Source organism: Nematolebias whitei, chromosome 10, assembly GCF_014905685.2.
Source record: "Nematolebias whitei isolate Nwh7 chromosome 10, NemWhi1, whole genome shotgun sequence".
Classification (NCBI taxonomy): domain Eukaryota; kingdom Metazoa; phylum Chordata; class Actinopteri; order Cyprinodontiformes; family Rivulidae; genus Nematolebias; species Nematolebias whitei.
In genome coordinates, this window is record NC_056507.1 from 45,276,117 (window position 1) to 45,303,942 (window position 27,826).

The following is a 27,826-nucleotide window of genomic DNA, read 5'->3' on the forward strand; positions in this document are numbered from 1 at the left end:
AGGTGGCCCTCATTATAAAGGTGGCCCTCTTCTTCCATCTGGAGGTGTAGATGTCTGTGATGGTGGGGAGGCTGACTCCAACAGTCTTCTGTGCAGCCTTCACCACTCTGCAAATATTTTGTTTCTGCAGCTGTGCAGCCTCCATGCCACACGTTGATGCTGGAGCACAGAATGCTCTCCACTGCACACCTGTAGAAGGAGGTGAGGACTGAGCTTCCCAGACCAGCTCGTCTCAGCCGCCTGAGAAGAAGTAGTCTCTGATGTGCTTTCTTGTTTAAACTAGTAGTGTTGCTGCCCCAGCTGAGGTTGTCATTCAGGTGCACATCCAAGTACTTGTAGCTGGAAGCCACTTCCACTGCAGATCCTCCTATATGGGGGGTGGGAGATGGGGGGGGGGGGGGTTGTTCCATCTGAAGTTGTACTTCCTGTACCAGCTCTCCGGGTGTTCCACTTCTTGCCTGTAACTGGACTCATGGTTCTTTGTGATACATCCAATCATGGCTGTAGCATCTACAAACTTTAAAATATGACACCCTGGAGGGGTAGGTGTGCAGTCATATGTGACCAGAGTGAACAGGAGGGGCTCAACACACAGCCCTGACGGGAGCCAGTGTTGAGGGTTATGGTGGATGAGAAGTTGTGGATCCTCACAGACTGAAGTCTGTTTGTTAAGAAGTACAAGACCCAGTTGCAGAGGAAGGGGCTTAGTCCTAGTGTGAGTAGTTTGTAGTAGTCTGATGATCTATTTCATGTTGCTGTGTTCATTTGTACTCATCTTCTCACACAGACTCATGTTCATGCTACTGTTCAGCGTATTGTTTTTTTTTGTTGCTATTAATGCTTAGCATATTTTTAGTTAATGTTTTTCTTTGTTCATATCTGAGATCTTATTACTGTTTTTCTTTTACATTTTATTGTTGGATGTAACTGGGACCCTGTGTACATAATTTCGTTCCACCACATGTATAACATGTGGTGCGAATGACAAATAAAGAAACTTTGACTCGACTATTGTCCATCAGGGTCTGGAGAATCATAGTGTTGAAGGCAGATGTGAAGTCCACAAAGAGCATATAGTAAAAGTTCTGCTCCAGGTGCGTGAGAGCAGTGTGGATCACAGAGGAGATGGCATCCACTTTTAAGCAATTATTGCAGTATGCATACTGGTGAGAGTCCTTGCTGATGTTGAGGGTAGTTTTTTTTGTGTCACGACAAGTCTTTCAAAGCATTTATCGACTATTGGGGTGAGTGCTACTGGCTGGTAAGTCATTCAGACCAGTCACCGCAGAGCTCTAAGGAACTGGGATGATGGTGGCAGGTCTTCAGGCAGGTGAGAACAGTTGCAAGGGTGAAGGAGGAGTTAAAGATGTTGGCCAGCACCTCATAGAGCTGATTGGCACAGTCTTTCAGGACCTTCCCCGAGATGTTGTCCGGGCCAGTTGCTTTGTGAGGATTAATCCTTCTGAAGGTACTCCTTACTTCTGCTGAGGTCACGCTGAGGAACTCCTCTTCCAGTGGCGAGATGAGTAGACCAGAGAAGATACACAATCCCTCTAGCGAGTTCTGTGTCTGCCCTGGGGTCTCCTACCAGTGGGGTAGCCAAGAGGCATCCTGATTAGATGAACCCACATAACTGACTACTTTTAATGCAGAGAAACAGCAGCTTTAATTTGAGCTTTCCCTGGATGACCAAGTTCCTGACCCTATCTCTAAGGCGGAGCCCAATCCAAACCTCATAACCACAGATGAGGGTTGGTGCATAGACACAACAGCAAATCCAGAAGCCCTGATCCATCAATCCTTCTCCCGCTCCATCCTACCATCACTCAGGGAAAAGACGACCAGGTACTTGAACTCCTCAAGAGACCTGAGGAAAAACTCAATTTTCTTCTATAAACCTCAGTTATATTTAGCACTCCATTTTGTATTAATTGCAGTTGACAAAAATGTTCTCATTTTGATGTCCATCCATCCATCCATCCATCCATCCATTATCTTTACCCATCCATCCATTATCTTTACCTGCTTGTTCCATTTTGGGTCACGGGGGTCGCTGGTGCCCATGTCCAGCAATCACTGTGCGAGGGGCGGGGTACACCCTGGACGGGTCGCAAGTCCATCACAGGGCCACATAGAGACCAACGAGACAAACAACCATTCACTCTCTCACTCACACCTAGGGACAATTTAGAGTTACCAATCAGCCTAACATGCATGTTTTTGGACTGTGGGAGGAAACCGGAGTACCCGGAGAAAACCCACGCATGCACGGAGAGAACATGCAAACTCCACCCAGAAAGGCCCCTGGACCGGGGTTTGAACCAAGGACCTGCTCGCTGAGAGGCAGCAGCTCTACCAGTTGCGTCACTGTGCTGCCCCTCATTTTGATGTATAAAGTAAAAAAGAAATAGCTGCAGTTAGTGGTGAATTGGGGTCCCCATGGTAACCACACATGGATTTCTCACTCCCTTAGGACAGGTAGAAACAAAGTGCAGGAATTATAGGCACCAGAGCTAAAACCAGAGCTCTTGAAATCTCTTTATTTTTGTATCGTTTGTTGAAAGATTTCTGAGCTGCTTGTGAATAAAAAACAAACTGATCTTGAGGAGGAGCGGTGGGACGTTCAGGGGTGACGCGGATATTTCCAGAATATCGTACTACGCTGTTTCAACTTCAAAGCTTCAACCCGAACAGAAAAAGACAACAACTTTACAGCTGGTAGCTGACGGAGGCGGAAGCAACGAAAGCGTTCTGGCGGCCCAGGAGCAGCTACAACCAGGCCAGAGCTGGAGAGATTCTGGCGAACTTTGCTGGACGTGTCCTATGGATCTTGCTCTTTAGACTGCGAGTGGCGAGGTGTCCGTCTGTGTTGGTGTCAGTAGTGGATGTGGGGAGCGGCTGTTGGATCTGGCTGCCGGGTGTCTGCCTACATCTGTGGATGTGTGAGTAGCTGTTTTGCTATATCTGTGAGGATCCAAGGAGCAGACTAAGCAGCTATCATCTCGTGGTCTGTGTAAGTGGAGTCACTGCCATCTCGCAAACTTTTTTTGTCTAAAAATGTCAAATAAATCAAAACAAAAAAAGGAGCAGACTGAACAGAACTTGGATAATATGGATGAAATAAGAAAATCTTTGAATTTTATGAGCGCTGAACTTGCTAAACTGACTTCCCAACAGAATCTTTTGATGGGCTTGTTTGAAGAAACCAAGCAATTGAAACTACAAATAGTAAATAAAGATAAAAAAAATAATGGAATTAGAGCAAAGAATAGATGATCTGGAACAGAACACAAGACTAGATAATCTAGTCATAACTGGACTTGAGATTAAGCCTCAGTCATACGCAAGAGTGGCTGCAGGTGAAAAAATGACTGAAGATGGATCTCAGCGAGAACTTCGGACCTTGGAGGAACAAGTGGTCACCTATTTTCAAGATAAAGACATTGATCTTGATCATGATGACATTTCGACCTGTCACACATTGCCTAGTAACAAGGATAAAAACAAACCTATAATAGTGGTAAGATTTACTAACAGAAAGTCAAGGAATAATCTATTGATGCAGGCAAAAAAACTAAAGGGAACAAATGTCTATATTAATGAACACTTAACAAAGAAAAATGGCACCATTGCTCGTGAGGCAAGGGTGTTAAAAAAAGGAACAAAATATTTTCTACTTGGTCAAGAAATGGAAAAATTTGGATTAAAGAACGAGACGGATCTCAAGCCAAGTGGATAAAAGATCTAAAGGATTTGGAAAAATTAAAATAATCCTAAATGATTATTATGAAATTTATTATGAAACATCTCGTACATACAGTATACTACATAAATTAAATACCATGGCAAAAAACTTCATTGAAAAATGATAATGAATAATGAATCAGAATTCAAAATATACAATGTAGATGATGTCATTAATAGAAATATTTTTCCAATAATTCAGAATAGCCAATATTATAATGTAGAACAATTCAACCAAATCAGTAAAGCTAATGAAGCCCTCTCTATAATTCATTTTAATTCAAGAAGTCTTAATGCAAACATTTCTGAGATATCAGAATTCTTAAAAAGATTTAATACACCTTTTACAATAGTAGCAATATCTGAAACTTGGTTAAATGATGAAAACATACAAAACGTTTACATAGAAGGTTATGAACTTTATTATATGAATAGAAAAAAACAAGAGGGGTGGAGGAGTGGCTTTATTTGTCAACTGTGAAATAAAGTGTAGATTGTACAGCGACATGTCATTAGTAGTCGACAATATAATGGAAATGTTAACAATAGAAATAATAAACAAAAATGGTAAAAACTTTATCATAAGTTGTGTATATCGAGCACCAGGTTCAAGAATAGAGTTATTCACTGATAAATTAATTGAGTTACTAGTAAAGAGTAGTAATAAAAATGTTTTTATATGTGGTGACTTTAATATTGATCTTGGTAACAAAACAAATTCAAATAGCCACAAAACTTTCATTGATTCAATGAGTGGTATATGTTTTTTTCCGTTAATAACAAATCCTACTAGAATCACATCCCATAGTGCTACAATAATTGATAATTTCTTTACAAATGTCATATATGGGGATGTGAAAAGTGGTATCTTAATGTCCGATATAAGTGATCATTTACCAATTTTTATAACTTATAACAATGATGATATTTGTGAGAAAACTATTAAAATAAACAAAAGATCAATAAATACATCCAAAAGAGCTTTAGATAAATTTAAAAATGACCTTAAGCAACAAAATTGGGAAGATGTCTATGTAGACGACGTAAATATATCTTATGAAAAATTCATGAATATACTAGAAGTTCTGTACAAAAAAAATTGTGTGCAAATAAATAATAAACAAATAAAAAATAAGGTCGATCCACCATGGATGACAAACGGACTGAGAAATGCATGTAAAAAAAAGAATAATCTCTATTCATGTTTCCTTAAATCTAGAACGCATGATACAGAAACCAAATATAAAAAGTACAAAAACAAATTAGTAGGGATTATACGAAAACAAAAGAGGGAATATTACAGCAAATTATTAAACAAAAGTAGTGGAAATATGAGGGCAACATGGCAAGTATTAAATTCTGTTCTTAATAAAAATAAGGTTGGAAATGGTATTTCAAAATATTTTGTTGAAAATAACGTGGAAATCCACGATGAAAATGAAATTGTAAATGGATTCAACAATTATTTTGTGAATGTCGGGTCAAACCTCGCTGCAACAATACCAAATGTTGATGCAAATGTGAGTTATTTAATAAATAGTCGTGTAAATAGTATGCTTCTAAAGGGAACTGACAAAGAAGAAATAATGATGGTAGTAAATAAATGTGCTGATAAAAAATCAAGGGATTGTGAAGACATGGATATGACGGTTGTGAAGGAAATAATGAGTTGTGTAATTGAACCATTTACATATATTTGTAACTTGTCATTTTCAACAGAAACATTTCCTAACAGAATGAAAATAGCCAAGGTAGTCCCTCTTTTTAAGAATGGCAGCAAATGTCAATTTAACAACTACAGACCCATTTCTTTGCTGCCTCAATTTTCGAAAATCTTGGAAAAATTATTTGTAATCAGATTTGACCTCTTTTTAGAAAAACATAATATATTGAGTAATAGTCAATATGGGTTCAGATCAAATAACTCGACTTCAATGGCTCTGATGGAGTTGATAGAACACATTACTACAGCTGTGGATCAACAAAAATATTGTGTGAGTGTTTTTGTTGATTTAAAAAAGGCATTTGATACAATTGACCACACCTTACTTCTTGATAAATTGGATAAATATGGTATAAGAGGACCAGCTTTTCATTGGATCTGCAGTTATTTGCAGGACAGAAAACAATTTGTACAGATAGATGATATAAGATCATGCCTCTGTGATGTTTCATGTGGAGTACCTCAAGGCTCTGTACTTGGTCCTAAGCTGTTTATTTTATATATTAATGACTTAATTGATGTATCCAGTATCCTAAAATGTGTTCTTTTCGCAGATGACACCACTTTCTTTTATTCCGGTACTGATTTGGAACAAATGTTAGAGTTAATTAAGAGGGAGTTTGTCAAAATACAAACTTGGTTTAATTTAAACAAGTTATCATTGAATATTAATAAAACAAATTATATGATTTTTGGTAATAGAGTGACAACTACTGATGTTCCTTTCAAAATCGATGATATTGAAATATGTCGAGTGAGTGAAACAAAGTTTTTGGGTGTGGTTATTGATGACAGATTGTCTTGGAAACAGCACATAAATCTTGTAAAAAGTAAATTATCCAAATCCACAGCTGTACTATATAGAGTAAAGGATTTATTGAATGAGAAAGCTTTGTATTTGCTGTACAATACAATTATAATACCACATTTAATATACTGTGTTGATGTTTGGGGCATAGCATGCAAAACGACTACTAGGTCTATTTTAATCTTGCAGAAAAGAGCCTTAAGAATTATAACGAAAACTCATTACTATCATCCTACTAGTGTATTATTTTGTAAAATGAAGTTGCTGGGGTTTTATGATTTGGTGGAATATAATATTCTTTTGTTAATGTATAAAGCACGTCATTATACACTGCCCTCAAATATTCAAGTGCTTTTTGTAAAAAGAAAAAGTTGTTATAATCTAAAGGGCACTGATATTTTTGTTAAACCTAAATATAGAACTAGTTTAAAGGGTCGGTCAACGTTGATACATGGAATAGGACTATGGAATAGTTTGGAAACTGATGTTAAAACAGCTCAGTCAATGTCTGTATTCAAGAAAAAAATTAAGAGTATAATGTTGCAAAGATATATGTAATTTGGTTAATATAAAATGTTTTTAAAATCATTATATTACTATAAGTTGATTATTTGTTTCATGGTTGACTAATGCATGAATTGCATTGATTGTTTAGTTGTTGAAAAATTGTTTTCATGAATGACTATTGCTTTAATTGATTGTTTGTATTGATTTTTTGTCTAAGAAGGGGCAGTTATTATAAGATTTTTTCTTCTTCTGCTTCCTTTCATTTTAAATTTTCTTTTCTGTCTTTTTTTATCCATATGGATTGTAAATTGTTTTTTCCTGTGTTTTAATTTGAAATGAATAAAATAAATGAAATGAAATGAAATGAAATGAATTACACTATCACTATATAGTACATAAAGAAAACAGTATTGGACTATAATTGACAGTGCTTATGTGTCTGTAGTAATCTTCTGTTTTGGAAAATAAGACAAAAAAAGACCCATTACTTCTAGCTTTGATAAGAAGTCTGAGCTCAGATACAGTACAAAGTATATTGAAAGTCTTGGAGACATTTGCTTGTATGTGTGTGATTCATAGGTTTCCAGCCACAATCACTTTCTCCACATCTGCCACTCATTGTAACCATCCATCTCCACACCTGCCCCTGATCTGGAAGACTGCTCTGCAGACTATTTAAGCTCCTGCTAGACATTCTTTCAATGCTGGAACATTATGAAACCATATGGTAAATAATGGACAGCCGGTAAACTTGTTTCCAAACAGTTTGACTAACCTTTTGTAATTTTCTCCAGTGACTTCAAAGTTCTGCTTCCTCGAGTCTTCCAAGACCTCCTCGTCCCTTGTGACATCGCCCTGGCATCATCTTGTTCCTAGCTACAATTACCAAACATCAACCTGGATCAATAAACTACCGAGCACCACCAGCCTGTTCCTCTCTCCAACACCACTCACCTTCTCTGGACCACCTTCACGGACCACTGTGGAAACGTAGGACCTTGTTCTCTCCCTCCTCTCTGGCTCCATCTACAAAACAAACACGTAAGAAAAAGGTTATCTTCAAACTAACCCAAAAAAGTTAGGTCAGGTCCTCTGGACAGTTTATTTTTGTTGAAATGTTTCATCTTTCATCCAAAAGACTTCATCAGAACGAGAAGCCACAACGAACTCAGTCTTATAAATAGCACCTTCTCATAGTGGATCAATCACTTTTATATGACCTTTTATATAACCATCCTTTTATATGATTGTCTATTGTTCTCTGGTGCTGGGTTGTCTGTTCATGTCTTCAAAGTATGCATATAACCTGTTGAGAGCATAAGGCAGTGATGGGTCCTTAGGGCATTGTGCACCTCTGCTTTTATAGTCTGTCATGCACTTAATGCCCCTCCACATGCTCCGTGTGTCTTGTGAGGAGAAATGTCCCTGGATCCTCTGTGCATACTGTACATTGCTTTGGCCCTCTCTATACCAGCAGCTGCTCTTTCCTTGTCCTCCCCAGTTCCTGTGAGTTGCCAGGCCTGAAGGCAGTATCCCTGGCTTTCAACAGGTTATGGACCTCTGCATTCAGCCAGGGTTACTGTTTCAGATAGCACTTCACAGTCCTTGTGGTGGTGACATCGACACATTTGCTGAATAATCAAAGGACAGCAGATGAGTGAGGGTAGCTGTGGCTGAGTGGTTAGAGCAGTCATCCTCCAATGCAAGAGTTGGGAGTTCAATTCCACCAGCAGTCACATTCTGAAGTGTCCCTGGGTAGAACACTGAATCCCTCATTGCTTCCGATGTGTGTCCCATCTGTGTATGAATGTGATCTAAAATGCTGATTAGTATCTTTAGAATGATTTGTTCAATTAGCTTTGTAGAGATCTAGTAGAGTGCTGTATGAATGGGTAATTGAGGGCACAAATTGTAGTGTAAAGCTCTAAAAACTTGCTTAACTGACATCAAAATCTGGATAAGGCACATTTTTCTCAAATTAAATACTGACAAAACTGAAATACTCGTCATTGGTCCAAACAGTGTTACCAAGTCCACTCAAAACTTCTGCCTCAACTTTGATAACATCCTTCTCACTCCATCACCCCTCATTCGTAATTTTGGTATTCTTCTCGTCTTCACTCTTTCATTTGAATCACATGTCAAACAGATAACTTGGACTGCATTCTTCCATCTCAAAAACATAGCACGACTCCACCCATCACTCACTTTCTCCACTGCTGAAATCCTAATCCATGCCTTTGTCACATCCATAATTGACTATTGGAATAGCATTTAGTATGGTACACCATCCAAAACTCAACAAACTGCAATATATTCAAAACTCTGCTGCCCTCCTTCTCACCCACACCTGCTCCCGTGAACATATCACTCCTGTCCTGCAGAAACTCCACTGGCTCCCCATCACTCAGCACATCCATTTCAAGATCCTCCTCATCACATTCAAAGCCCTCCATAATCTGGCCTCTCCTTACCTGACCGACCTACTCCATTATTACACTCCTTCTCGTTCCCTCAGCTCCTCCAATGCCAAAACTTCTGTCTCTCCCCTGTAGGACCAAGCTCCGAACCTGGGGAGACAGAGCCTTCTCCATCGCTACCCCCAACCTCTGGAACTCACAGCCCCAACAGCTTTGTGCCTTCTTCGATCTCTCCACTTTTAAGAAAGAACTCAAAACCCTCCTGTTTAAAATAGCTTTTAATGTTTAAATTTGCCCTTTTTAATGTTTTACTCTGTTTCTATGTGTTATGCATTGTTGATTTTATTTATTTATTTATTTTTTACTCGTTTAAGGTGTCTTTGAGTATTTAGAAAAGCGCTATATAAATAAAATGTATTATTATTATTATTATTATTATTTTAAAAAGTTAAGTCAGGTCCTCTGGATGTTCAAAAAAACAAAAATATTTAGAAATGTTTCGTCTTTCATTCAAAAGGCTTCTTCAGTCTGACGAGTTGTATTCAGCTCAGTCTTATAAATAACACCTTCTAATAGTTTGCTATGGTGTTGACAGCCAAAACTAGCTGTTCACATGATTAAGGAGGACCATCAGCTTAACAATGGATTTAGCACCCTGATGGTTGCTTGCTATTCACAGGGGGCTGAGTGATACTAGCAATAATACCATTGTAAGAGGGGGACAGTTGAACCCGGAGACCTCCACCCCTGTTTAATGATGGATGGTTTCTTTTCACAAAGATGGCCTCCTTTACTCCTCTCTCAAACCATTGTTCCTGTCTATCAAGGATGTGAATATTTTCATACCTGAATGAGTGACCACTGGCCTGGAGATGAGTGTAGACCGCAGAGTCCTGGTCTGATGATGTTGCTCTTCTGTGCTGGGCCATCCTTTTGGCTAGTGGCTATTTAGTTTCCCCGAGGTAAGACTGAACACAGCCCTCCTGACACTGAACAGCATACACAATATTACTCTGTTTGTGCCGGGGGACTGGATCTTTGGGATGAACCAGTCTTTGCCATAATGCATTTTGGGGTTTAAAAGCCACTGGGACGTTATGTTTAGAAAATAAACATCTCAGTTTCTCTGAAACTCCCGCAACATATGGAATGACTACTGGTCTGGGTCTGAGTTCCTCATTTTCATCTGATGGCTGGCTGGAGTCCTGTTTGGGTTTCTTCTCTGCTTTCAGAAAGGCCCAGTTAGGATATCCACATTGCTCCAGAGTCTGTCTTGTGTGGGATTTCTCCTTCTGCCTGGCTCCTGAGTTAGTGGGGACACTGTCTGCTCTGTGGTACAGAGTCCTAATGACTCCTAACTTGTGCACCAGAGGGTGATGAGAGTCAAACTACAAATACTGGTCTGTGTGGGTGGGATTGCGGTTCACCTCAGTTTGCAAATGTCCTCTATCAGAAACTGAGACCTCACAGTCCACGAAAGCCAACCTGCCATTTTTTACATCTTCTCGTGTGAACTTGATGTATTTATCCACAGAGTTGATGTGGTCAGTAAAATGTTGGACTTCCTGAGATTTAATTTTAACCCAGGTGTCATCAACATACCTGAACCAATGACTTGGTGGTGTCCCTGAAAAGGACATCAAGGCTCTCTTTTCTACCTCCTCCATGTACAGGTTGGCAACAATAGGAGAAACTGGAGACCCCATAGCACACCCAGGTTTCTGCCTATAATATTGCTCCCCATATGTGAAGTAGGTTGACTGCAGGCACAGTTTCAAGAGTTGACACAGTTGTTCTGTGGAAAGCGTGGTCCTGCTGCTCAGAGTGGTGTCTGATTTTAATCTTAAACTGACCACCTCTACTGCATCCTCAACAGGAATGCACGTAAAGAGTGATGTGACATCAAAAGTGTGCAGGTGCAAAATGAAAAAATGAGAACTTTTGGTAGACACAGTCACAGATATTCACAGAGATAAAAGTTTACTCATTTGCTGGAAAGATAATACACGTTTAATTGCTAGATCACTAAATAAGAGTAAACTTATCAGGAAAAATAAACTTTTCTGTTTAAGTTACCACCTAAAAACTACATCTTCCTATTTAATTTTAAATAGAAGATATTGGCAGGAGAACAGGAGTAATAACAGTTTTTCTGAAGAAAGACTGATTAATCCTGACACATCATCAATTTTCTTTTCTCTTTTCACCCACCTGGGTTGATGAGTAACTGTTTAAAATAGCGAATTTCTGGAAGTAAACGGTTTAAAAAACGTTTTAAACTAATGTTGCTGTGAGACTAAAAAGAAAAATTGCAGGTTTATAAAAATTCAGTGCTTTAGAGTAAAATACACTAAAAAAGAGCTTGGTAATCTAGTATCTGTTAAGAAATAAGCACATAAAGAGTAACACTGCATAGAAGCATTTACTTAAATATTCATGAATTGGGGTAAAACCTACAAATAGGTACCCACATTTGAATAAGTGACTTATAACAGTACTTTTGTGTAAACCCAAAGCTAGAATAGTGTGAAACTCATTGACATTTGAATACAATTATTTACCTGTAAAAATATCTGAAGCTGGCAATTGTTTTACACAGATAAGTGCTGAACAGTGAATAACCATGACAGGTGTGTTAGAAAAAGATTTTGATCCTTATGGGATGAAGGGCTGTTTAGAATATGCGTTGAAGCTGCTGACAGCATCCTTACATCCATATGGCAAACAGGCGGACAGCATGAACCCAAAAGAGTTATTGGACAATCTGATGGAGGTTGCAGAGAGTGTTACCTCTACAGAAATTAAAAGGTCAAACTATGAAAAGCTGGCTAAAATTGCAATTTTGCTGAAAGAATCATTCTATACAGTTGTTGAGAAAGCTGATTACCTTGCAATAAGGTTAGACAGTGAAAAAGAGGTGGTTCAGAAAATTGAAGAACACTTCCTTCAATTTGAGAGCGAAAACGAGGTCCTCTTAAAACATTATGAACAGATGTTTCACTTACAGCAAAATGCAAATGCAGAAATTGATTCGCTGAATAGCAAAATATAGTTACTTAATGCATCACTATCTGAAGCCAGGGATGCTAAAGAGCTGTTGTCCAGTGAATACTTTGCATTAAGACGGGATCACGACGAGAAAATGTCACAAGTTTCCCGCTGCAAAAGTGAAATAGATGTGCTTAAAAAAGATCTGGAAGAACTCAGAGTGGATAAAAAAGCATTACTGGGGCTATATAAGCGTTTACAAAGTGATTACCAAACATCCCAGGAACGTTTAAAAACATGTGAGGAGAAACTAAGAGCAGCAACAAATAAAAGTAATGACGAGGGGCGAGGTGGTATGGAATCCAGAGAAGACCTTAAACAGTGTCGGGATAATACACCAAAACCTCCAAAGATCTTTTACTCACCTGGTGCTTTTAGACTCATCCAACCACCCTCACCTAAAGTGGTAGGAACAGACCTGAACAGGTCTCCTCCACAGAACGTGCAACAGTGTGCAGTGAATGTGTTCGAGGCATGTTCTCATGTTAAGACGCCCATAGAGGTGTTTCCTGGTATAAAGGTTAAACCCCACTCCCCAGAAATGGAAGGAAGGCGCGTGTCGCCAACTCCTCCTAAAACAGGCGAGAAAAAGCAGTATTTTCAAACTAACAAACCACGTAATGAAGGTGCACGCTGGGATAAAAAGGCTCCTCTTTCAGAGGATGAACATGATTGTTGTACATGGGACATGCGTAGGACGCAAAGATATGGGATCCAAGAGGACCCATATTATCAGGGGAAATCCGAAGAGGAACCCCCAAAAGACGTACCTAACCCTCCCCCACCTCGGACGAAACGAACCGAGGCGATAAAATCACAAAAGTCCCAGGAACAAGGCCCTACACCTCTGAGCTCGGAAGAGACAGAGGAAATACAAAGGTTTTTAGACACTTTGATACACGCTGAAATGGGAATCCAACCAGGAGCACAATGTAGTGATGTTATCGCTACTAAATCTGAAGGCGCGAATGACAACATTACAGATGTCGGTGAAACACATCAAGACATTGCTGTTGTTGCCTCCAAGAACCCCTCATCGGACGAAGGGGGGGATAAACTCACACACAAACGATGACGAGTCATTGCAAGCGGAACACTCAGAACCTGACTTTCATGATTTTGAACTAGGCATTCCAGTTCTGGGAGGACTCCCAGATAATCTGGTACCGAGTCAAGACACTGGGCCAGTATGTTTCACGAAACCATTACAGGCCATAGCTCTTTTCTCAACCAATGACGTCGACCAAGGACCACAAACCTATGGTGTCTTACCCATAGACAGGTCCGACGACTCAGAAAAGGATTCGTTGGAGCTCCACAAGGAGCAAGAACCCTCATCAGTCTCATCACAGATTGAACAGGTGGTCGCTCAAGCTGACACTCTGACATCTGATGAAGAAAGAGACAAACTTCGCCAAGTTCTTTTAAAATATGAAAAGTCATTTTCAACTGACCCAGACATCATCCAACTTCAGAAGTTGGACGATCCTGCAATTAACTCGATGATACTGTATCTGACTGACCCAGACAAATACACCCCATCGAAAGGTAAACTGGATTCCAATCCAGACCTAAAAGTCCTCTTTCAGCTGCGCAAACAGTTAAAACTACTCAAGGACAGCCTAACTTTAGCTCATGGAGCGACGTCCTCACCCATGTTCGCGGTCTCCCATGACCGAAGGGGGGTGACGCCAGTTAGGATAATGCTACCAGACGCGATAACGTGAGCAAATCTGACATTCAGAGTGAGTGGCGCACCGAAACGTCGTTTCCTAGTTGCTTAATCACTGCTTTTGTCAATGTTGAAACGTTGTTTTACTGGTTGCTTAGTCACTGTTTTTGTCGATGTTGAGACATCGTTTAATTGGTTTTTGGTATTGTTTTTGAACACCCCAGGCAAGAATGAATTTTGTTGTGTAGTTAAGTTAGAGACTAAGAGGCCTTTAACCATGCCAACATGCAGTTCATTCATTAAATTGCAATCTTTGCGGAGTCAATGTATATTATTGCTACCTTAAGTACCATAATCTACATTGATCTCACAACGCTTAAGCCGAACCTACTCGAACAATTCTATTTGGGGGGATAGCTAATTCTTTTTGATGAGTCTCGCCATAGACTTCCAAAACATTTATGGGGAAACCAAACACCCAATCTCAAGTCGTTCGTCTAAAAGACAACAGACAATTGAACCAAACTATATTTTACCATGTAAAGCTAACTTAAACCAAGTTAGAAATGGAAAAATAGTTTGGACCCCTTTTCTATAGGTATAAACCCCTGTAGTTACCCTTTTCAGCATGTTCCACCCCTTAACTGGTAGTTGTAGCTGTTCCCAACCATAATAGCTAACACACCAGGTGCATATAGTTTAAGGCCTTATGTAAAATCCCCTTCATAAGCCCACCTTAAACCACATAATTGCATGACACATTTGAACCAGAACGGCACAGGCTGGACATCCACCCAGAGACGACCGTCGCTGGAGGAGACCTGCAATCCTGATGTTGGTCTCCACTTTTCATCCAGTGGCCGCATCTTCAGTTCAATCCAAGGGAACCCCTCTGTATGCTGATCAATCAACACTTCCAATCGTTGTGGATTTACCGTTGTGGATTATACGACTTTTCCAATGGATTACAGACTCTGTTTCCAAGGGGTTAAAGCATTGCTACAATGGAATTACCAACAACATTATGGAATTATAATCAACACAATGGAATTACCAAGAACATTGTGGAATTACCTTTGACTTTGTTTTCCTTCCTGGATTACTTTTGACTTTTGTTTTCCTTGCTGGATTACTTTTGACTCTTGTTTCCTTGCTGGATTACATCAAGCTCAAGGACATTCGAAGGCGTAAGTTCATGTTTGGAATTCATCCCCATGGACAGGCGATGATTTCCAAAGGGGGGACTGTAGTGAACTTGACCTGATGTCAAAACTTGACCTTAGGATCATATGGTCAGAAACTGTCATTTCATTGATTTGCATCCAGAAATACAGGTTGATCGATCCTGAGACTTTCTTTCTTGAATTAATCAAGTGGAAAAAGACAATTCTCTATGATCATTACTATTTTACAAATGTTTTGATAATCAAATTGTGTTAGTTCAAACAATGTTTACATGTTGAAGTGAACTACTCATGTTTATTTACTTAAACAGTAGTAATGATTTTTAATCCTCAATTCAAAGTGAAATCAAGTTAGAGTACGTTACAGAGTAATGATTCAATTTCTTGATCGTCTGCTTTGAAGTGAGCAAATTTGTAAGTGTGTCAAAATTCGAGTTTCGGTCAACTGAAAGTTTACTGAAAAGAAATGTCATGTTTAACTTTTACAGCGAGATACTGGGAGAGGAGACGCCACGAAGTCTGGTTTTTCCATGATATCTTTCTGTCTGTTCTTAAACAATCTGAATCTTTTCCTTGACTTTTAATAACACCTTACATCACAAACCACACCTCTGCTTTGGTCCATCGACCAATCAAAAAGCTCTCAAATGAACCGGAAGTGACCCTTCTTAAAAGGTTGGCACTTCCTAGTTCAAGGAGAGGAGTTTTTGGAATTCAGAATGCAGAGAGTTTGGGAGTTCCTGAATGCAGAACGCGGGCATTCAGGATGCTGCTGAATTAGAATCAAGCTGATCCAGAGACGATTTTGGGAATTATAACTTCTGTTTGGATAACCTCACACAACTCTCGAGGTTCGAGCTGTCCTCACGGAGACGCTGAAAGAGTTGAAAGGAGAGCTCTACACCGATGCTGAAGCTATCATCTGCAAGGTAAAAGTTCTATTTCGACCAAGCGTACCGTTGGCCCAAGCTGGAAAAGAAGGAGCGTGCTGTTCTGGTTAAAACAGACAAATTCCCTCACACATCTCTCTGTAGACAAACTTCACTTTCCATCTTTAAACTCTCCTTTCTGCTAGAAAATTAATCCAGATGTTTTCAGAAATGTCTGTGGTGAAGCAACGGAAAATCATGGCCGTATGGTTTTCCTGGTTGTAAAGCTGATTAATTATGTCGTTATTTTCCAATTCTTGCCAATTAATGTAAATGTGTGATGTGTTAAACTTGATTCTGTTAATAAATGACCCACTCGCTTGGTGAGTCAAAGATAATTAACGTCTCACGTCCACATTTTTATTACATTCAACGCACGTATGTTACACAGTCCAGAAAAATGAAAGAACCCGTTTTAACTGTATGAATATATCTCAGCATCTGTTCATCTACAAAAGAGACCATTGTTTCATCAGTCTCCATGATGACATCCCTCACCTTATCCACAAAGTCCATGGTGTTCTGTATGTGGTGTTCTGAGCTGCCAACTAAAGGGATGAGTACAGACGCCAGATATTTGGAAACATTGTAAGTGACAGAGTTAATCATGCTAACAATAGGTCTTAAAGGTACACCTTGTTTGTGAATTTTAGGTAAACCATACAGACTAGGCGTGGCCTCCCCTGGGTGCAGTCTGTGGTACAGAATACGGTCAATAGCCTTGTCCTGCTAAATAAATTTCAGGCAATCTATCAACTTCTTCTTGTAACCACTTCGTGGATCTCTTTTCAGCGGTTCATAAGTGGGAAAGTCACTAAGGAGTGTCATAACTTTCTCATGATAGTTTTTCTGGTTCAAAATCACTGTGCACCTTCCATTGTCTGCTGGGAGAATGATGATGTTTTTCAGGAGGGCTGTGATCAGTCTTACATTGGGGAAACTAAACAGCCACTGGCCAAAAGGATGGCCCAGCACAGAAAAGCAACATCTACAGGCCAGGATTCTGCGGTCTACACTCATCTCCAGGCCAGCGGTCACTCGTTCAGGGATGAAGATGTTCACATCCTGGATAGAGAAGAACAATAGTTTGAGAGAGGAGTAAAGGAAGCCATCTTTGTGAAAATAAATCGTCCATCATTAAACAGGGGTGGAGGCCTCCGTGTTCAACTGTCCCCCTCTTAAAACGCTGTTCATGCTAGTATCACTCAACCCCCTGTGAATAGTAAACAGCCATCAGTGTGCTAGTGATCCATTTTTAGGCTGATGGTCCTCCTTAATCATGTGAACAGCTAGTTTTGGCTGTCAGCAGCAAACTGGTTGATCCACTATGAGAAGGTGCTATTTATAAGACTGAGCTGAATACAGCTCCTCAGACTGAAGAAGTTTTTCGGATGAAAGACAAAATGTTTCTACATGTTTTTTTGTTTTCGTTTTTTGAACGTCCAGAGTACCAGACTTAATTTTTTTAGATTTTTCTACCTGGATTATTGATCATGCATTAGGAGATGTAGTCTAAAGCGCTTTGAGTATCTCGATAATAAAAAAAGGTACTATATGCTGTAAGTACAGTCCATTTACCATGTGTATTCTTCCAGATCCAGCTCCCGCTCATTTACTGCAGCCTCCCTGGAGATCTGCCATTCTGTACATGCAAAGTAGTCCTGCAGTACAGAGTCACAGTCGCTGACCAACCCCCTGATGGTCTTTTGCGTGGAACGTCTCAGTGGGGGGAGGTAAACAGGGGCCAGTAGTATGGAGATGTGATCAGAGCAGCCGACATGGGGGCGTGGTAAGGCTTTGTATGTGTCTCGTATGTTGTGTAAACACGGTCAAGTGCGTTATTTCACCGTGTTGGAATGGTCACATGCTGATAAAATCTTGGCAGATTGTCTTTCAGGATTACGTGATTAAAATCACCGGCCACCACATATAAAGCCTTTAGATACTTGTTTTGCAATGAGCTGATGTTATCATGCAGCTCCTGCAGAGCATTTTTAGCATTAGCATCTGGGGTTATATTGACAGCAATGATAAACACTGCCGTAAACTCCTGAGGTACATAATATGGTAGACATTTCACAGTTCCACTTTTTAGTAAGCTGTTGGGGGAAGAATCAGTTTTGTTGTGCGTTTCCTTAACTGTTAAAGCCTTCCGGACCAAAGGCAAAACGTTTCAGCACAAAAAAAAGAAACTGTCCAGATGACCTATAACCTTTTCCTGCCTTTATTTAATATAATTGATAAACCTTAATTCACATCTCCTTGATTTATTGATAGTGTGAGTTTCCGCTTCTGAGGGAGGTTCAAGCCGGGGGAATGACATGGGCTTGAGGCGGGTTTCCAAGTCCGGTGCCCTGCAGCCAGCTCTTGTTTGTAACAGCTTGGTGCCTGAAATGCCGATCTCCCGTCTTTAGAAGTGGTAGCTCATTTCTTATTCTTTAATGGTGATATAGCAGCAAGTGACCGATTCTGCACAGACAAAGACGGCTATTTATCATCTATGAGGTAAGAAGAAAGCCTGTTAAGTCGAATTTCTGCGCGTCTTTTAAGGACAATCATTATGTCCGGATTTCGGTTTTTGTGCTTGCAGTTTAGTGAACTGAAAGGCAGTAGAACGTTACAGTATAATACGTGATTTTGTGAATGTATTTATTGGATGTAAAAGTTTATATACGTGACGTTTTTTCGCCTGGGCGCGCGTGGGAGCAGACCGGAAATGTTAGCAACTTGCTAACCGGACCTAACTGGTAAACCAGTTTGACATGATTGTCAACAAGGAAGAGGGCCGGCAATGGAGGAGGGGCATACCAAAGAGACCACCTTATCACAAGCAGAACTGGTTTGTTCCACTTTGGAGTAAGCTGTTGGGGAAAGAATCAGTTTTGCTGTGTGTTTCCTTGACTGATGAAGCCTTCGAAGGTGAAACGTTTCAGCACAAAATAAAAAAAAACTGTCCAGATGACCTGACTGAAAAATGTTGGATTGTATACCTGGATTATTGAGCATGGACTTTGTTCATATGGAGTTATGGTTAAAGACAGGGATAGATAGCTTTTTAGAATACACAGTGATGGAAATATGTTTTTATAAGTTGAGGGACATACAAGAACTTTAGTTAGGCAGGAATAGGCAAATATAACATTGTAAATGCCATATATATTTGTTGCATGAATGATGTTGGAGTGTGAGTTATTGTCTGCTGTATGAATGATAGTGTATGCTTGTTAATGTATAACTGATATGGGTTACTTTACAGATGTATAAGATTGAAAACTGATAACTTTAGCAGCCATCTAGTACAAGGTCACTTAATAACAGAAAATGTACGCAGGCTTATAAAGCCAAAGGTGGAGAAAAATGTCATACATCAAGCAGAACATTGGTAAGTTACCTTTTTATATTAAAATAAATTTATATAACTTAACTTTTCAAGACCAAAAGGTAAAGTTCAAAACTGGCAACCCAGACAGAAAACAGCAATCTCCGCACTCCTTGATGTGCGAATAAGAACACACAAAGACCTTCTCTCTGAGGATAATGATGTAGAGGTGAAAGGGCAAATATGTTTTTCAAATACTATAGTATCATGTGTGTGGGTTATAGTGTCGTTTTGTCTGGATCAGATTGACTGGAGCCTTTCGTCCAGATAAGCAGGACGACTACCAGAGTCATCTGACCTTGTTTTTGTATTTAGTTTCTTGCAATATTAGACATTATTACAGGTGAAAGTAAATTATATCAGTGAGGGAAATCAAACACGTTTGTGAAATTAAACCAACCAGGGTAAAAGTATTTGGGGAATATTGTGATAAATATATTAGTAGATTATAAACATTTATAATAACATATTTACAAACAGTAATAAATCTAAAACTATTAATCATTTTATTCAGAATGCACCTTTCAAGACACCCAAACACACTCAGGGCAGCACGGTGGCATAACTGGTAGAGATGTTGCTTCTCAGCAAGAGGGTCCCAGGTTTGGGTCTGGGGACTTCTCTGGGTGGAGTTTGCATGTTCTCTCTGGGCATGCGTGGGTTTTTCTCTGGGTACTCTGGTTTTCCTCCCACAGACCAAAAACATGCATATTAAAGGTTGAATGAATATTAGGTTTTCGGGCATGGGCCTCATCTGCAAAGTTAGGCCTGCTTTGGTGGGGGCACCTGGTGACCTAAGGAGTATTTGCCTGGTTAAATAGAAGTCACGTTCAAACACACACACACACACACACACACACATACACAGAGTGCTTAATATTTTACAGAGATAAAAGGACAGCGTCTTTTCAAACAAACACTATGTCATAATGTACCCCAGTGAAGATTCACCTTCAATAAATAGACAAACAGATAAATGGATACACATTAATTATGAACTGTTTTAAACGGTAATGCAAGTCAACATTAACTATGGAATTTAACAGAATGTCTTGAAAGAGTCATGCTGAGAGCTGGAAATTATCTCACAACAATTGCCCTACAGGTTTGAGATGGAGTCTTAGTGTTAAATTAAAGAAATGGAGACTGAAATTGGTAATTTTATGTTTTCAAAAGAAAAATTTTCACTTCACTGGTGCCTGTCCCTTAAAAATTATTGGTTAAGCAAAGGTTATCTTTGACGATTATTTAAGTTATGTGATTTGTATATTATGAACAACATTAACCCTTCACAGGCGTCTGGAGCGGTGCTGAACTGAAATAACTACTGTGAATGATTTTTAGAACTGCTAACTATAACGCCATTAGTACTACAGCATGGATAGATGGTTGTACCCCCCCCCCCCCCCCTTTTTTTATTCCACAGGTGTTTCCGGATAGAGACTGAGAACCTAAACTGGACAGATGGAACAACCAGTGAGGTATCAGAGTGTTATGGATGACTGAATACAAGTAAATATTGATAATCAGGAATAACACAATTCATGATTTTAAGTAAAGACTATTGATTCTTTTGTAATGTAGATAAGCTAAAATTTTAGATGTTGTTTTGGATAATAAAGTCAGCTGGAATATTGTATAAGATATAAGGAGCAAAGACTTTGCTAGATATTTTACTTCAAAATCACTTCAAATGTTCAGTGACAGAGTTACAGGCAGATTAAATCAAATCTATAGATCTTTTTATCTCAGGTAAGATTTTTACAAGTGCTAACAGAGTTGCAATACACTATTTTTTTTACTTATTTTTAATTATTCTTTAACAGATACTAACAGAAAATATATAATAATGAATTCTAACAACTACTAACATGATTTAAGACATAGCATTTTAAAGTGATGTTGTATAACACTTATAATGACTTGTGAAATTTGGTGCATGAAGAAAAAACGTAAGTGTTGCTGATAAAATGCTAAATGTGATGACTCATTTCAGAAAAACTTGACAGGAACAGGTTGATGGATAGAAGGATGGACTCTGTCTGGCTGGTTGCCAGCAGGGTGTTGTGCTGTTTGTGTCTCTTATCACCTGTTCAGGTTATCTAAGCTGAAGAAGCTCCAGGAAGGTGAACACAGGGGTCACCTGTGTGAGTTTGTGATCATCGTTCCCAGAGAGGTGTCAGATGAGTATGAACTGGAATATGAACCATTGACTTACCAATAATGAATGATAATTTTCAATAACTCATAATAAAACTACAGACATTCATATAGACAACTGATGGAGTTTTGTGATATTGTGGGAGAAGGATGTTTGTTCTTTTTTCCACTGATAATGCAGCTTCAAACGAGTCGCTGACGGAGAGATTGAGAGTCCAATGACAGGGGTTTGAAGGATGGAGGACGGACGTCTTCCAGCCTACCAGATGTTGGAGGAAATGCCCCTGATGAGGGGGAATGGAGTGGAGTGCCAGGGGAAAAAGTCACTGGTTCTACTCCTTGGGCTGAGAACATCACACATCAAATGAGAGTGTTATCATTTATCATGAATGAAGGTTCTTTAAGATTCATACTGGTCTAATGGTGACAGTTTATTGACATCAAATCGACATCACTTATCATTATTAACATCTAATTAACGTTACCAACACAGTAAAGGGTTTTCTATTTTCTGATTTTACCTTTATACATATAGATGAGGAGTGTTTTTAAAATATATCTTTAGCCAATCAAACACTTTGAAACTGTGAACTTACTGATTTTATTAAGTTATGAGTTTTAATTAATAATAATTGATAGACTAGAGTTTTTTTTATTTTTACATGTACTAAAATTATTATAAAACACGCCCCGGCCCCAACAACATCAAAATTGTGGGTGGGGTAGGTGAAGCACCCACACTTGTCCCCACCCTCATTCGCCCCACTCTGGGCCCATGAGCAACCGGGGGGGGGGGGAGGGGGGGCATTTGCTCCCTAAACAGGCCTCTCTTGAAAATGAGTTCTCGTGGCTCAATGAGACTACCTGTATAAATAAAATGGTAAAATAAACATTGTTTTGACATTACAAATATTTATAGGTTGTGGTTACAATGTTAGTCAATTAATAATGTGATTATATCTAAAGCTAAGTCTTGGGGGTTTTTGAACAATTAATTTGAACAAATACTATTACGGATATAAAGCAATATTTTGAAAGTAGAGTTGCAAATTTCCTATCTGTTAATTAATTCATAAACTAATGATTTGAATGAAGGGAAGGAAAATTGCAATTTCTTTTTGAGACTAAAAGGGTTTTTAGAGTGAACCTCATGGTGTTATAACTAAGTGGGCCTTCCTAGTAGTGGGTTACAACCTAACAGAAGTCAAACACACGGGTGATTATAAGGGGAAATTAACAGATAATATAAAGTTAAGTTGGGCAGCACGGTGGCGCAACTGGTAGAGCTGCTGCCTCTCAGCAAGCAGGTCCTTGGTTCAAACCCCGGTCCAGGGGCCTTTCTGGGTGGAGTTTGCATGTTCTCTCCGTGCATGCGTGGGTTTTCTCCGGGTACTCCGGTTTCCTCCCACAGTCCAAAAACATGCATGTTAGGCTGATTGGTAACTCTAAATTGTCCCTAGGTGTGAGTGAGAGAGTGAATGGTTGTTTGTCTCGTTTGTCTCGTTTGTCTCTATGTGTCCCTGAGATGGACTTGCGACCCGTCCAGGGTGTCCCCTGCCCCTCGCACAGTGATTGCTGGACATGGGCACCAGCGACCCCCGTCACCCAAAATGGAATAAGTGGGTAAAGATAATGGATGGATGGATGGGTAAAGTTAAGTTGTGGTAAATCAATTAGGTACAGATGTGTACTTTAGAATTGTGGTTGATTTTAATGTTGAACTCAGTTTAGTTAATTGGGTGACAGATCTTCTCAGACTACTTTGAGAGATGAGATGATTGATGGACTGACTAATTATGGGGTACTAACAGGGTGAGTTAAATATTAACGTTTACAGTTTATTTACAGTATTATGGAGCGTTATGATTTTTTTCCCTTAAATTAACATGGTTGAACAAGATACGTTCACATGCTACATAATTAATTATTACCTTTTAATGATTACTTGATGATTTGATTATTTGATAACTATTTGGTGTGTGATGGCATAAATAAGAATGGGTTTGTAATGAGTTTTAAGAACAGATCATGATGAAATAACACCACTAGATGGTGTAATTGCAATGATAGACTTATCTAAAAAAGTTCAATCTGGTCCTCTGGACATTCAAAAAAACAAAACAAAGCAAAACAACAAAAAAATGTAGAAACGTTTCGTCTCTCATCCAAGAGACTTCCTCAGTCTGAGGAGCTGTTTTCAGCTCAGTCTCTTAAATAGCACCTTCGCAGAGTGGATCAACCAACATCATCAGGCCAGGACTCTGCAGTCTACACTCATCTCCAGGCCAGCGGTCACCCTTTCAGGGAAAAAATGATAACTTGCTTGCATATCTGACGGTATTGAACTGGGAGTTTATTTGAGGGAACCCTTTTCAGGGCCCCCTCGAACCAGGGGGAGTTGTTAGATATTTTTATCTACACTGGTCCTGGGGTTTTTATCTGCTCAGAGAAGGGATTATAATGAAATTATGATCCGGTTCTGACTGGGTTAAACTGGGTCAGCAACTCTAAAAGAGTCTCCCTGGGATTCAATATTCGTCAAGGAATAGAGTTTATTTCTGCTTGCTACATCACGTAGAAAGGCTTTTGAAGCACCGTCCCATATTTCCTTTCACATCAAAACCACATAAGATCTATTGAGATCACACTTAGTCATGCCCCCCTCATACACGTGACAGATTGAGCTCCCCTTCTGCGAAGGAGGAGTCTAACTAGGGCCTATAAATCAGTAATGACACGGGACATCTTCCCTTCCGGTTCCTGCTCGCATCGAACTGTACCGGAGAGGCCAGCGCTGTAAACTGTAACCTTCTCCTGCCTTGATTTAATATAATTGATAAACCTTAATTCACGTCTCCTTGATTTATTGATAGTGTGAGTTGCTGCTTCTGAGGGAGGTTTGCTGGGGAGCGATGTGGCCTGTAGTCAGCTCTCGTTCTTAACAAAGGATTCAAGGATTTTTGTTGTCATTCACATCACGTGGTACAGGAGGTGGAACAAAACTATGTACACAAGGTCCCAGTTACATCCAACAAAAATACAAATTGTAAAGAAAAACATTAGTAAGATCCGAGACATGAACTAAGAATACACTGCATTCATTAAACTAAGAATACACAAGACTAAGAATACAGTAAGCACTAATAGTACAAAAACAATGCACCAAAACAGCAGCACGAACATGAGTCTGTGTGAGCAGATGAGGACTAATGAACACAGACATGAAACAATCAGTAGCATAAGATCAGTATCATGGATATTCAGCAGCACATATCGGCAACCAAGTGGCATTACAGTGGTAGCCCTCTTCCTGCATCCTGAGGTGTAGATGTCTGTGATGGTGGGGAGGCTGACTCCAACATCTTCTGTGCAGCCTTCACCACTTTCTGCAAAGCTTTTCTTTCTGCAGCTGTGCAGCCTCCATGCCACACGTTGATGCTGGAGCACAGGATGCTCTCCACTGCACACCTGTAGAAGGAGGTGAAGACTGAGCTTCCCAGACCAGCTCGTCTCAGCCGTCTGAGGAAGTAGAGTCTCTGATAAAGTAGAAGTTTATGTAGATGCATGCACCACCTCCCCATGTCTTCCCTATTAGCTCACTGCAGTGGTCCGCTTGAGAAAAAAGTATCATCCAGCTGGAATGTTGAGTCTGGCATGTTGTTTATTAAGCTATGTCTCTGTGAGACAGAGTACTGCACATTTTCTCATCTCCTCTGAGGCACTCACTCTTCATAGCAGATTCAGCTTGTTTTCAAAAAAAGTGAACATTGGACAAGAAGCTAGAGGGGATCAGGGGTCTGTAAACCTTAGCATTAGCCTTCAGTCTCGCTAATACTCCAGCCCGGCTGCCCCTCCTTTTCTCCCGGGCACAACGCTTCCTCTTCCCATTAGAGCGCTGCTGCCTCCATCTCCATGCTGATGTCCGTAGAAGCTGCAGTCTGCCAAACATAGTTTTCAAATCATTGTTGATTGCTGCTGTATACAGAGGCAAACCATCGCTTATGCTCATCAGTTCGGTTCGGCTATAATTCACACGTTTAAGGTGAGCTGAGTTGGGCACAGAGTTGATTCCAAAACTATGGACTGTACATATACAGCACCTTTCTGTCTTTTCAAGATACTCAAAGTGCTTAACACTACAATCTGTGCCCTCAATTACCCATTCATACAGCACTCTACTATATCTCTACAAATAATAATCAGTGATTTATCACATTCATACACTGTTGGGACACACATCTGAGGCAATGAGGGGTTCAGTGTCTTGCCCAGGGACACTTCAGCATGTGACTGCTGGTGGAATCGAACCCCCAACTCTTGTTTGGAGGACGACTGCTCTAACCACTCATCCCTTTAACAAGCCTAACCTGTTGCACATATTTTCCAGCCTGATCCCTCTATCGCACCATTTGTTACAAGTCCTTCTCACCCTCTTTAGTGTCCAGCCTCCCATACAACTCATCGTACATTTTCCACTTTGCTTTAGCTTTCTCACTCTTTGCTCTACATCCCATCTCCTTATTCTCCTGTCTCCTCTTTTCAGTCCTCTCACTGTCAAACTTCTTCTTGGCTAACCTTTTTCTTTGAATTACTTCCTGCACTTCACTATTCCACCACCAGGTTTCCTGATCATCCATTCTCTGTCCAGATGACACACCAAGTACCTTCCTACCTGTCTCTCTAATTACTGTTGCTGTAGTAGTCCAGTCATCTGGAAGCTCTTTCTTACCACCCAGAGCCTTTAACAGCTCCTCTCTGAATTTCTCACAACATTCTTCCTTCTTCATCTTCCACCATTTGGTCTTCTTCTCTGATTTGACTCTTTTTCTCTTCTTCACAATGTAGTAGTCACGTAGGTACGTGCCACTAGTTGTAGTATGACAATATATGAGATATATATGCATACAATATTCACGAGTTCCTCATCTTTCTGGCTGTGTAATGTCGTGCATTGAATCTAACAGAAATGTAACGAGAGACGTTATTATCTTTGACCCATCAAATCAATGCGGTCATTTATTTTCAGAATCAAAGTTTAACATCAAACATTTACATTAATTTGGCAAAATATGAAAATAATAACAGACAAGTTTCACAAATAATGAGCTTCAATCACGCGGCGGTGATTGAAGACTTTGCTTCAGATATTTCTAAAATATCTGTACTGATTTTATGAGAGAGAGAAGAGTTTTAAGATGAAATGGAGTTATCTTACAGAGAGATATGTGAGGGAATTAATCTGTTTGACCAGAAATTGCACGCTCCATCAGATATCAGCTTGCCCACGGTACACTTGGTCGAAAATAGAACCATCTACCTTGATGATGTTATCAGCGTCGGAGCAGGTTCCTTTCTGACTCTTTTCAGCGTCTCCGTGAGGACTACCAAACCCTCAGAGAGTCGTACGTGGTTTTCAAACAGAAATTATAATCCCAAAACGTCTCTGGATCATCTTGAATGCGTTTGCACCCAAGAACTCTGAACTCCTTTCATTCTTCAGAACTTCTCAGACTCTAACAGAATCTTTCAACTCCAGCAACTCTCTAGTTCTTCATCTCCCGAATTCTTTTCCATTCTCCTCACTCTAACATGAACTGGGAAGTTGCCACATTTTAAATGGGTCGACTTCCGGTTCAATTTAGAGCTTTCTGATTCGTGGATGTACCAGAAAGAGGTGTGTTTTTGTGACGTAAGATGTTATCTAAGCCAAGGTCAGAGAATGAGATTGTTCAACAACTGACAGAGAGATTATTGCAGAAAAGCAGACTTCGTGGAGTCAACTCTTGGTAATCTTCTGAAAAAGTTTAAACATGACATCTTTCTCGGTAAACATTTTAGTTGACCGAAAACCGACCTTTCACATACTTACAAAACTTAGCTCATTTCAGACAGAAAATCAAGAAATGCATATTAACCTGATTTCTTCTTTGAATGAGGAATAAAAATCATTACTTACTGTTTATGTGAAATAAAAATGAGTAGTTCTTTTCAACTTGTAACATTGAGTGGAACTAACACAATTTGATTATTAAACATTTGTAAGACAGTAATGATTATAGAGAATTGTCTTTTCTGCTTGATTAATTCAAGAAAGAAAGTCACCAGATGGCTCAGACTGTATTCAGATCAATGAAAATAACAGTCTCTGTCCATCTGATAGATTTGAGGCCATCAGGGTCAGATCAGGGTCAGATCAGGTTCACTACAACAACAACAGTCATTCTACACACAACCATCTGATGATGTCTGGCC

General features: G+C 39.7%; 1 long non-coding RNA gene across 1 annotated transcript in view; it reads right to left on the bottom strand.

Annotated features, from left to right (window-relative positions):
- Positions 1–7,578: 7,578 nt before the first annotated feature.
- The window catches only part of LOC119415863, a 29,973-nt gene continuing 9,725 nt past the window's right edge, over positions 7,579–27,826 (bottom strand). The window contains exons 2-3 of the long non-coding RNA XR_005187071.1: positions 7,737–7,808; positions 7,579–7,658 (exon numbers count right to left, since the gene is read on the bottom strand). This is a non-coding gene — a long non-coding RNA (uncharacterized LOC119415863). The remainder of the gene's footprint in view (positions 7,659–7,736; positions 7,809–27,826) is intronic.